Source organism: Trachypithecus francoisi, unplaced genomic scaffold, assembly GCF_009764315.1.
Source record: "Trachypithecus francoisi isolate TF-2019V2 unplaced genomic scaffold, Tfra_2.0 Contig01621, whole genome shotgun sequence".
Taxonomy (NCBI): Eukaryota; Metazoa; Chordata; class Mammalia; order Primates; family Cercopithecidae; genus Trachypithecus; species Trachypithecus francoisi.
Window position 1 is genome coordinate 297,805 of NW_022681446.1, and position 12,384 is coordinate 310,188.

The window sequence follows — 12,384 nt, forward strand, 5'->3', positions numbered from 1 at the left end:
CAATCCCGAGGCCTTAGTTCCCCCGAGGAGCCAGAGCCAGGCCCTCCCTGGACAGGGAGAAGGATCTGGGCGGGGACCTTGACCCAGGCAGTTGGTTACTAAGCGGTTTCGATGGTTTCCCGAGGGACAGCTCCCTGTGGCTCTGAGTTTGTCAGTCGAGGGCTCCTGGCCTGTCGCGGGAGCGGTCCCAGGTAGAGAAAGCTCGGGAAGAAATGGCCCGGGCCGGCCTGGAGGGAGACACCTCCCGCCCCCTTAGCTCCTGGGCCGCCTCCTCCTGCAACCCCTGCCTTTCCCGCTGCTGCTTGGACTGGGGGAGCGATGATTACCTTCATTCAGCTTGTATTTTGGTCTGGACACTAGGAAATGAGCCCACGTAGTATGCATATGTCTGCTACATAAACAGGGGACAGGTAGACCATCTTCAACTAGCAAGGGTGCAGGGAAAAGCATTGCACCCCAAACTTCTGGCCAGAGGTCATTAGCTTCCAAAGGTGCTGCCATCTGTTTATTCACTGTCTGGACATTTGGAAATGGTTCAGGCTCATTAACACAATGCTTTGGTTTTTGTTGTTTTGTTTTTTGTTGCTGTCGTTGCTGTTTATTTGTTCAGGCTTAGCCCTGGAGGAGGAGAAAACAAAACACACGGCCTCTGGCGCTTACTGAGCGCTGAGCCACCCCTCTTTGGATTTATTCGGGAAAAGATTAAAGAGCATTGCATTGAGAACAGGACATGGTGTTTGAAATGTTGCCGTATATGAATGTATGCATTACGTATGTAGTTTTTAAAATAAGATAAAAAGTTGGCTGGGCACAGTGGCTCATGCCTGTCATCCCTGCACTTTGGGAGGCTGAGGTGGGTGGATCACCTGAGGTCAGGAGTTCGAGACCAGCCTGGCCAATATGGTGAAACCCAGTCTCTACTTAAAATACAAAAATTAGCTGAGCGTGGTGGCAGGCAGCTGTACTCCCAGCTACTCGGGAGGCTGAGGCACAAGAATTGCTTCAACCTGGGATGGAGAGGTTGCAGCGAGCTGATATCACGCCACTGCACTCCAGCCTGGGCAACAGAGCAAGACTCTGTCTCAAAAAATGAGATAAAATGGGCCGGGCGCGGTGGCTCAAGCCTGTAATCCCAGCACTTTGGGAGGCCAAGACGAGTGGATCACAAGGTCAGGAGATCGAGATCATCCTGGCTAACACGGTGAAACCCCGTCTCTACTAAAAAATACAAAAAACTAGCCGGGCGAGGTGGCGGCGCCTGTAGTTCCAGCTGCTCGGGAGGCTGAGGCAGGAGAATGGCGTGAAACCGCGAGGCGGAGATTGCAGTGAGCTGAGATCTGGCCACTGCACTCCAGCCTGGGCGACAGAGCCAGACTCCGTCTCAAAAAAAAAAAAAAAAAAAAGATAAAATGGCCAGGTGTGGTGGCTCATGCCTGTAATCCCAGCACTTTGGGAGGTCGAGGCGGGTGGATCACGAGGTCAGGAGATCAAGACCATCCTGGCAAACATGGTGAAACCCCGTCTCTATTAAAAATACAAAAAATTAGCCGGGTGTGGGGGCGCCTGTAGTCCCAGCTACTGGGGAGGCTGAGGCAGGAGAAAGCTTGCGGTGAGCCAAGATCCCACCACTGCACTCTAGCCTGGGCAACAGAACGAGACGCCATCTCAAAAAAAAAAAAAAAGATAAAATAAGATAAAAAGTTGGTGCCAGAGGCTGCAGTGTGGCAGCTGCCTGTTGTCAGTCAGGGGTTGCCTGGGGTGAGTAGAAGTAGAAGGCGGGGCTGAGCAGGGCTTGTCCGTGCACCGCAGTGGCTCGAGAATGGCCAGGGATGTGAGCCCTGCCTTGCAGTCATTCTCGTGAAGGCTACGGCGAACAGATAGCTGTCTCCGAATCCCGAAGGCCAGTCCCATGGAGAAGCTGGTCTGGCACAGTGGTTAAGGTAGTAGTGTGGAAGTCAGAATGCTGGGGTTCAAATCTCCCCTTCCCCATTTACTCCAGCAAGTCACTTAACCACTTGGAGCCTTAGGTTACCCATCTGCAGAGTAGGGTAATAATTCCTGCCTCAGAGGCTTGGAGAACAGTCAGTGAGGTGCCATCCGAAGGGCTTGGGAGAGTGCCTGGCACCCGCTCGGTGTCCCTACACATGATGGCTTTGGGTCCCAAGCTCTGTTCCAGAGCTGGGAGAGCTAGGAGCCCTGGAGAGAGACCCGGCTCTTTAGTAGCTGGTAGCTATCTCCAGGGCAGGAGGGATGGCAGTGAGGCAGGCATCTGCCTAAGGCATGGGTGGAGGCCGATGGCATCTGTCAGAAGTATGCACTGGGGCAAGGATGCCTGGTTTAGTATTTATTTATAGGGCATGCCCCACCCAGGTCCAAGAATGGATTGATAACACTGAGCACATGTGAAAGGCACAGCTAAAGTAGAGAGAAGAGGCTGAGGTCCGAGAGAGGAGCCACACACCCACTCCAGAACCTGGACGAGGCCCTGCCCTTGCCCAACAGCAGTGTTAACCCTGAGATTCCGGGCACACCAAAGTAACATCGCAACACGGTGAACCTTGAGTTTGCAAAAAGTCAGAAAAAGTCTTCAAAACATCCTTTAAGACCGGGCGCGGTGGCCCACACCTGGAATCCCAGCACTTTGGGAGGCCGAGGTGGGTGGATCACGAGGTCAGGAGATTAAGACCATCCTGGCTAACACCATGAAACCCCGTCTCTACTAAAAATACAAAAAAATTAGCCGGGTGCGGTGGCGGGTGCCTGTAGTCCCAGCTGCTTGGGAGGCTGAGGCAGGAGAATGGCATGAACTTGGGAAGCAGAGCTTGCAGTGAGCCAAGATCACATACTGCACTCCAGCCTGGGCGACAGAGTGAGGGTCCGTCTCAAAAAAAAAAAAAAAAAAAAAAATCCCTCTGCTCATTGGCGTTTGAGTGTAAGACAGCTTATACCAAAGTGGGCTCGGATGGACCTATGCATGCGTTCACTGACTTCCTGCCTGCCCTCTGCCTGACCACTCTGTGCTCAGTATTCCTTTGCAGGCTGAACACTCGCTCATCCAAAGTGCTTTCTTTTCCTGGACAAGCTGCACATCGGAGACCCAAAGAAGAAAATAATAATCCAGCCCATCTCTTGTTTTTGAATGTCTGTAACAACTCACATTTAGCCCATGGTGGCTGTGAGCTGGTACTTGGCTAAAAAGTTTACATTTTTTCCCTGTAATCCCCACAATAGCCCATTGAGGTAGATACTATAATTATGCCCGTTTACAGATGAGGAAACTGAGACTTCAACGGGCTATTCTACTTGCACAAGATCACACAGCTGCAAAGGACGGGAGTGGGGACTCCAGCTGGACCACGAAACTGGGCCTGGGGCTGCCAAACCATCCTTTGCCTGAGTCTGCCATTGGCTCAGGCCCGCTACAAATACAAGACACAGACCCCAGACACCTAGGACCGTGGAACATTCGTCCCAGAAGGGCCCTTCCAGACCATCTAAGCCGGGGTAGAGAGTCCAGGGTGCTGTGAGCCTGGATGGGGAAAAACGGCACCTTGTATTAACTTCAAATTTCAGCATTTGTTCCAGTTTTGAATGTAAGCAGCAAACTACAATCATAGCAGTACCTGTGACTTCCCCAGTGGGAACCACTGATATTTCATGGTGTCCGGTAACTGCTGCAGCATCTTAAAAAGTGGTTCGTGCTTGTTGCTCGGTTGCAATTACCGCGGTGATTAGATCTGCTCTCAGGCTTCTGGCTTAATGTATGAACAAAGAAACGCACATATGATCACCTCCCAATTCTGCTTTTTAAATATTAGGGTCGCTTTTTCAGTTTTCTCAGGCTGCTGTTATAAATGACCACAAAGTAAGTGGCTGGAAACAATGGAGAGTGTTTGTCTCCCAGTTGTGGAGGCAGGAAATCTGAAGCCAGTTGGGGGCAGGGTCAGGTTCCCTGGGAGGCTTTGACAGGGGGCTGTCTCCCTCCTAGGATCTGGGGGGCTGCCGGCCATCCTGTGGTTCCTGGGTGTGCAGATGTACCACCCAGTCTCTGCCACCGTCTTCCCATGGCCTCCTCCTCTGTGTCCCTGTGTGTCTCTCCTTTTCTGTCCCTTAGATGGACACCTGTCCTTGGATTGGGGGCCTACCCGGAAAATGCAGAATGATCTGATCTTGAGACCTTTACCTAAGTGGCATCTGCAAAGACCCTGATTCCAAATAACATCACATTCTGAGGCTCGTTCCGGGAGCCTGCATCCAACCCACTAGAGCGGCTGTATTTCAGTAACTCGCCATCTTGTGTATTTTGTTTCATGTATTTAAAACATTCTCCCAGACAAGGCGTCTGAGATTCCCCAGGCTGGCAGAGGGGCCGTGGTGCAAATAGGGAAGAAGCTGAGTCTAAGCCACGCCCGTCTTTTTAGGAAGAGGATCAGGAACCCGGACACTGAAGGTCAGGGTTGGGCAGCCCGCCTCTCCCCCAGCACCTCCTGCCTGGCGCCTCCTCCACAGCCCCTGCATCCTGGAAAACAGGCCGTTCCACACACTCCAGCAGCTCCTCTACCTGGGAACTGCTTGGGCCATATAGCCCCCAGTCAGGGAGAGAAACCAGACACATATTGAACAAGAAGCCCCACCAGGAGAGGCGAGACCTGGGCCCCAGCCCTGGACCTGGCCGTGGGTACTACAGAGGGTCGGGGGCATCAGCCTGCACTGAAGGGTCTGGAGAGGCACCTCTCAGGGAGTTGGGACAGAGAGGAGACGCCATCCCAGTGGTGGCCTCCAGTGAGGCCTGGAGAGACCAGATGGCAGGAAGGGCCTTGCTGGGGCCAGAGTGAGGGCACAGAAGGCAGGTCTCATGGAGCAGGGACCATGGAGGGGACATGGGGGACACTAGATGGACAGTGGCCGGAAGATTCCATGGGCCTTGGAGATTAAATCAGGTTCCCCAAAGAGCAAGCTGTGGAGAGGGGAAAGTTGCCTCCCTCTTCCCAACTGGATTCTTAGACTGCCAATAAACGATTGACAAAAGACAGACTCACAAGAGACAACAGTTTTAAGGCTGTACCTATGCCTGGAAGTACCATAAAAACAGGAGACTCAGCAGTAGCCAGATGGGAGCAGTGCAGATGTCTGTCCTCAGTGACAGAAAGGAAAGGGGGCCTGGGCTTCCGGGGAGCGGTGGAGACAAACGAGGAGAGGGTGAGGGAGGAAACCTCTGGGTATAAAGGCCGCCTCGTGGTGAAGCTATCAGTCTCTTGGTGAGAAAATGTGTCCTGGCGCGGCTGTCTTCCTGGCGCACATATCATTACTAATGAAAATGCCCTTTATAGATATCAATTTCCTTTAGAAAAGAGAGTTTTACGCTTTATTTTAGGGAGTTGAAGAGCTTTTATCTGTTGGCTGGTTCTCAGTTTCTTTTAGCTCAAAGTAATCAACATGTCAACATGGCATATTTTGGGGTGACATATTCTGGTCTCCTACAGTCGTTTTTTGGGGTGACGTATTCTGGTCTCCTACAGTCACATTTTGGTGTGGCCTATTCTGGCCTCTTACAGTCATATTTTGGGGTGATGTGTCCTGAGCCCCATTGTTTCCTAGTCTGAAACTCCCCCAAGAAGCTCCATGGTACAGAAACTGGGTTGGTGTGTTGTCTTATAATGCTTTGAAGAGGTGTTTCTTAGAAACAAAAGAAAAAAAAAAGCTAATCATTGGAGCTGACGAAAAACTCATTTCTGGGCTTGGGGGCTGTGGCGGGGCCGGTTTGTAGATCCTGGGCTCCGAGCGTCTTCTGCGGTTTGGTCTCTGGTGATGTCTGGGAGGCCCACACAGCAACAGGCGTGAGGCCCTTCACACCTGGGCTTCGTGCTCATCTCGTTGATGTTTCTTTCAAGTCGTCCAGCTTCAGTTTGCAGGATTTCTGGGCAAAGGGCAGTTTTGTTCTTCGTGATTCCAGTAAGAAGGGTGGGAGAAAATTGAGAGTGTTAATTTGGAGAGTTGCAGCAAGATACTGAAGGAAACTAGAAACATCAGGAACCAGTCCAGTTTATAGACATCAATAGATAACAAAACCCCAAGGAAATTAAACAGGATGAGAATCTAATATGGGCACACAATATGGCTTTCTACTGAAATATGTGTTCTCTCTACATCACCTCTCTTTCTACTAAAAATAATCTCAGTAAGATTATTATTATTATTATTATTATTGAGATGGAGTTTCACTCTGTCGCTCAAGGCTAGAGTGTAGTGGCACGATCTCGGCTCACTGCAACCTTTGCCTCCCGGGTTTAAGTGATTCTCCTGCCTCAACCTCCCGAGTAGCTGGGGTTACAGGCACGCACCACCACGGCCAGCTAATGTTTGTATTTTTATTATTTTTTTAAGTAGAGACAGGGTTTTGACATGTTGACCAGGCTGGTCTTGAACTCCTGACCTCACAGGATCCACCCACCTTGGCCTCCCAAAGTGCTAAGATTACAGACGTGAGCCACTGTGCCTAGCCTAGTAAAATTAGTTTGTTTGTAAAATAAGTCTAGCCTCGTTAAAGTTGGCCCAATTATTTGCACAAGTGCAGCAAGAATAGTAAGTGGCCAGCTAGGCTCTCTTTAGATCAGCTTTGCTGGAACTTTTTTTTTTTTTTTTTTTGAGACAGAGTCTCACTCAGTCGCCCAGGCTGGAGTGCAGTGGCGCGATCTCGGCTCACTGCAAGCTCCACCTCCCAGGTTCACGCCATTCTCCTCCCAAGTAGCTGGGACTACAGGCACCCGCCACCACGCCCGGCTAATTTTTTGCATTTTTAGTAGAGATGGGGTTTCACCATGTTTCACCATGTTAGCCAGGATGGTCTCAATCTCCTGACCTCGTGATCCACCCGCCTCGGCCTCCCAAAGTGCTGGGATCACAGGCATGAGCCACGGCGCCCGGGTGCTGAAACTTTTAATAAGAAATCTCAGGTTAGGCTTTCAAAAGCCTCTTGAAGCTAAGAAGTCAAGCCAAGGACTTGATATCAGACTTTACCTGGAATACCTATAGATTTGGGTGGATTCCTCTTTCTCAAGGTTCCCGATATATTCTTGAGAAATACTGCCGAAAAATGACAGTCTTTCCTCAACCTGTGAGGCCACAGAAGCCCTTTAATTCAGGTATAAGGGCAATTTTGTTTTCCTCCAAGGGGTTTCATTGGCTCCATAAAGTCAACCTTAGTTCCTTAAAGCTACTCACATCTGATTTTATGCACATCACTCTCAAATATGATATTCCAGTCAAACACTTGGTAAGCTAACCAATATTTCCAATTGTTTCCTATTACAAGGGAGCAGATTCATATTGAACTTAAGCAAATAACTCTATGGCCATGACAACAAAATTGCTAATAGTTTCCAAATTCTAGAGAGATCAGGTAGGGAGAAAAGTCATCGTTTCAATTTTGCTTACAAAAGTATAATGTACTGGAATGCTGTAAGTTATAAATAGTTTCTTCACTTACATTCTGGAAATTCTTGTGATGCAGTGGTGTGATCTTAATGTATCAGAAACCTGTACTGGTCAAAGTCTTCCCCATGAAATCTTCTTGAAGACACAAGACTTTAGGATTACAGTTGCTTGCAAAAGCTTTCAGGAAACCATCAGAGCGAAACAATTAACTGTGTATGACAGAAAGGCTTAAAATGGCCTTGGCTAAAGATATGATGGGATCATTATAATGTAACTGATGAGGAAGTTTGGGTATTCCTGTGGTGTATACTTTTAGATAATAACTGCAATTACAACTAGTATAGAAAGTATCAGATTTCTAAGAATTTCATAAAATGTCTGAAACTCTTATATTAATATATATCCATGCAAATATAACTCACTCAGAGAAGCTTAATCATCACCTCATATTTTACAGTGCTTCTATGCAAATTTAGTTGATCAAATAAGCCCAATTTATTTAATATCTTTTTATTTTATTTAACAAAATTTTCCCTTTAACATTGGCAAAATAATCTATCTTTTTATAAGGAGAGAAAAGAATCCTTTTGAGATATTCCAGGGAAATCCCAAACGTTAATTCGGGGTCAAAAAGACTTAATTGAGAGTGATTTTAGAAAGTTGTCAAAATGTCAAAAGGTTTAAAGCACTTGATTAAATGGAATCCCAGGTCATTATGAAATAATACTTAATTCTCATTTAATCAAAGTAACAATGAAATATTCAAAGAGAAATGCAGAAAGTTAGATAGTTTAAAATAATCTTAGATCTGGCCGGGCGCGATGGGTCACGCCTGTAATTCCAGCACTTTGAGAGGCTGACGCCAGCAGATGGGATGGCTTGAGCCCAGGAGTTCGAGACCAGCCTGGGCAACATGATAAAACCCCGTCTTTACAAAAAATACAAAAATTAGCCAGGCATGGTGGCACATGCCTGTAATCTCAGCCACTCAGGAAGCTGAGATAGGAGGATCCCTTGAGCCCAGGGAGATTCATGCCTCAGTGAGCTGAGATCGCACCACTATCCTCCAGCCTAAGCAACAAAGTGTAAATACACACACACATTTTATATATATATACACACATAATACATATATGTATTATATACACACACACTCTGTGTGTGTGTGTGTGTGTGTGTATATATATATATATATTTTTTCTACTTAGCTGAGTGTGGTGGTGCTCGCCTGTCTCCCAGCTACTCAGGAGGCTGAGGAGTCGAGGCTGCGATGAACTATGATTGTACCACTGCACTCTAGCCTGGGTAACAGAGTGAGACCCTGTCTCAAAAAAAAAAAAGAACTAGTTCACACCCATGTTTCCTCCTGCTGCCCCAAATTACCACTCTCCTTGAGCAGCCCCTGAAGGTGGAGACCAGGCACCTGCTGGAGCAGGAATTCTTCCTTCACTGGCTTCTGTTGGGGCACCAGTATCCTGCAGCTGTGGCATCCACAGGGAGTAAGGCCAGCCACGGAGATCCTTTCATGTCACCAAGCTGCAGGGGAGGAAAAGTGACATCAGACAGATTAACAGGAGAAAACCCATTTTAATGATATGTACACAAATGGGAGTCCCACACGAAGATGAAACTGGGGGAAGGGGCCACATGGCAGAGGCATCTGTGTCATCCTGAGCTGCAGGAAGATACAGGGGCGTGGGGCTGCTGCAGGCTGGTGTGGACCAGCTATAGCAGGGGAGTTGCCTGGTGAATGAAGGTGCTCGTCATGCGGACATGCATCTCTCAGGTGATCAGAGTTGCCTGGAGCCGCTCTCCTCCCGACATAGCGACCTTTATGAATGGAAATGTCTTTCATTTCTCTCCCAGATGGGCAGCTGGACAGAGCCACTCCTGTGTCTGCAGTTTCTCGAAATAATCGATATGCCCAAGGCATGTTTGGGGTGGCACATTCTGCCCTCTCCAGCCATGTTTTGGGGTGGGGTGGTGTGTCCTGAGCTCCAACGCAGGGGTCAGGGCTGTGGAGGGGACGTCACAAGGGGACCTAGAGGGGCCTCTACAGGCCTTGGAGATGGAATCAGCTCCCCGCAAGGCCTCAGGACAGACCTGGCTGGGGAGTGCAGGGAGGCGTCCCTGGTGTGAGGACAACATGGGGCTGCCTCTTCCAGCCGCTCTGAGGGCTCTCAGAGAAAAATGAAGTTTTCTTTTGTAAGAGAAACTTATCTCTGCTTTCCCTGGCTTCTCAGATGCCACCATGCCAGATTTTGGGGTAGTGGTATGTCCTGACCCCAGTCAGTGGCCGGCCCACCTGCCTCCATGCCACGGGCTCTCTGGGGAGGCCACTGCTGTGTCCCCACTGTGAGCTCAATTTGAGCTGCCTGTGGGACCTGAGAACCCCCAAGGGTGCCACTGGCAGACTTGAGGTGCCCAGGTGAGGCTGGTGCAGCCCCTCTGCCCTGCCAGCCCGGGCACAGGCACCTAGGCATTGCGACTCCTACCCTCCTACCAGCCCAGATGCGGGGCCTGAGCCAGCAGGGCTCCCACCCAGCCAGGGTGTATCCCCCTGCCAGGGGCGCTGCACTGGACAGGAAGGACCCACCTGTTTCCCTGCCCAGTACCAGCTGGCAGGCCCCCCGTGGCTCAGGGTGCCTGTGAGGAGGGGTGGGGGCTCTAATTGCTCACCTGCTGCTCCGAGGTGTCAGGCAGGGTGGGGATGGCACCTGGGGAAGCCTGGGCTGAGGGGGCAGGCTGCCCCTCCTGCAGGAGAAGTGCCATGTCTCACTGGGTCCTTTGGAGAGGGCAGGGAAGCTCCCGCTCGCCTGTACTGCACCATTTCCTGTGATCTTAGCAATGACTTCCTGGCTCCATTTTCTCCACCAGCCTGAACACATAAGCCAGACCTGCAGCTTTCTCTTCCACAGCCTCCTGGCCTCAGGGTCCACCTGGCTGGTGCCCACCGGCCGGACCGGGGCCTGGTTGTTTGGGGGATAGGGGAGCAGCCTTGCTCCAGTGTGGGTCCTCCCTGACTGTGAGACGGTTGGGGAACAGGGGTTGTTGAGTCTGCGGGAGGCCTTGGCTGGGCCGAAGAGAGGGATCTGTCTTCTGCAGAAAACCCAGCCACTCTTGCCAGATGCAGTCAGGCTACAAAGGGAAGCTGTGCTCCCTCTTTAAAGGCAGGTGATTCCTGTGAATCCAATGACCCAGATAAGGTGCACGATTTAGCGGGTAAGGCAACTCACCATCTTCTCTTTGTGGTCCTTGCAGTTTGCACCATGCGCAATGCAGGGTGGAGTCAGCCCGCAAATTACAGGCGAAAGGCTCTGCGGTCATTGTCAGTTAAACAGGAGATGCAAACTCCGAGCTAGTTAATGAGCTGCGGTCTGCCATGCTCACGATTTGGTGCATGTCTCTCCTTCCTGCTCTCACAGTCTTTGCCAGCTGCCATCATGACTACCAACCAGTCTCCTCATGATTGCACGAGTCTCCTGTCATGTTTTCTTCTGGAGTGAGGCATGCTCCAACTTGCTTCTGGGTTCTTAATTTTTGATCAGGGACAGCTCCTTGACTAATTATTTGGCAGTAATGAGGGAGGACAGTCGAGTTGTGAAAGTCCCCCCAAGCTTTTAGAAGGAAGCTGCAAATTAAAACACGAGGTATTGGTAAACAGGATGCTAATTGGATTAATATGAAAATGATGAATTCTGATAAAAATAGCAAAATACACCATTGTAAGATTGAGGCCAATAGAACTCCAAGAACATTGTCTAATGTTCCGCTGGTTGATTTGATATTTGAAAGTATTAGAATAACAGGAAGAGTCTATTCTTGGCAATGAAGTGTACAAGATTTATGCAAAACAGAACTTTAAAACCAGAAGGACTCGACATGAGTGGGATTATGTAAATCATTCATATTCTGAAGTTTCATAACTCTCTGACCCCCTCTGGATCCTTTGGTTTGTCTCTCTTTCGTTTGTCTCTCTCTTTTTTTTTTTTTGAGACGGAGTCTCGCTCTTTCACCCAGGCTGGAGTGCAGTGGCGTGATCTCGGCTCATGGCAAGCTCCGCCTCCCGGGTTCATGCCATTCTCCTGCCTCAGCCTCCCGAGTAGCTGGGACTACAGGCGCCCGCCACCTCGCCCGGCTAGTTTTTTTGTATTTTTTAGTAGAGACGGGGTTTCACCGTGTTAGCCGGGATGGTCTCGATCTCCTGACCTTGTGATCCACCCGCCTCAGCCGCCCAAAGTGCTGAGATTACAGGCGTGAGCCACCGCGCCCGGCCTCTCTTTTTTAGACAGAGTCTCACTCTGTCACCAGGCTGGAGTGCAGTGGCGTGATTTCGGCTCACTGAAACCTCCACCTCCAGGTTCAAGCAATTCTCCTGCCTCAGCCTCCTGAGTGGCTAGGACTACAGGTGTGAACCACCATGCCCAGCCATTTTTTTTTTTTTTTAAAGAGATAGAATCACCAGGCGTGGTGGCTCACACCTGTAATCCCAGCACTTTGGGAGGCCAAGGATCACTTTGGATCACCAGGTCAAGGGTTCGAGACCAACCTGGCCAACATATGGTGAAACTCCGTCTCTACTAAAAATACAAAAATTAGCTGGGTGTGGTGGCAGATGCCTATAATCCCAGCTGCTTGGGAGGCCGAAGTAAGAGAATCACTTTTGAACCTAGGAGGCAGAGGTTGCAGTGGGCCGAGATCATGCCATTGCACTCCAGCCTGGGCAACAAGAGCAAAACTCCATCTCAAAAAAAAAAAGACAGAATCTGCATCTGCAGCCTCGGCTGGTGTGCAGCAGTGCAGTCACAGCTGACCACCACAGCCTCCAACTGCTGGGCTCGGGCCACCATCCTCTCGCCTGTGTCCTGAGCAGCTGTGACCACAGGCACACAGCACCACATCCAGTTCTTTTGTGTTGTTTCTTACTTTTAGAGACAGGCTCTGGCTGTG

General features: G+C 49.9%; 1 protein-coding gene and 1 long non-coding RNA gene across 3 annotated transcripts in view; one reads left to right on the top strand and one right to left on the bottom strand.

The window, feature by feature from the left end:
* TP73 (tumor protein p73) overlaps positions 1-12,384 on the top strand; it is a 90,627-nt gene that overhangs the window by 1,011 nt on the left and 77,232 nt on the right. The window lies entirely within an intron of this gene.
* LOC117074441 lies at positions 4,570-11,074 on the bottom strand. Its single transcript, XR_004433587.1, has 3 exons — positions 10,114-11,074; positions 8,858-8,970; positions 4,570-5,939 (listed from the first exon to the last, which is right to left on the bottom strand). It is a non-coding gene; the product is annotated as an uncharacterized LOC117074441 (long non-coding RNA).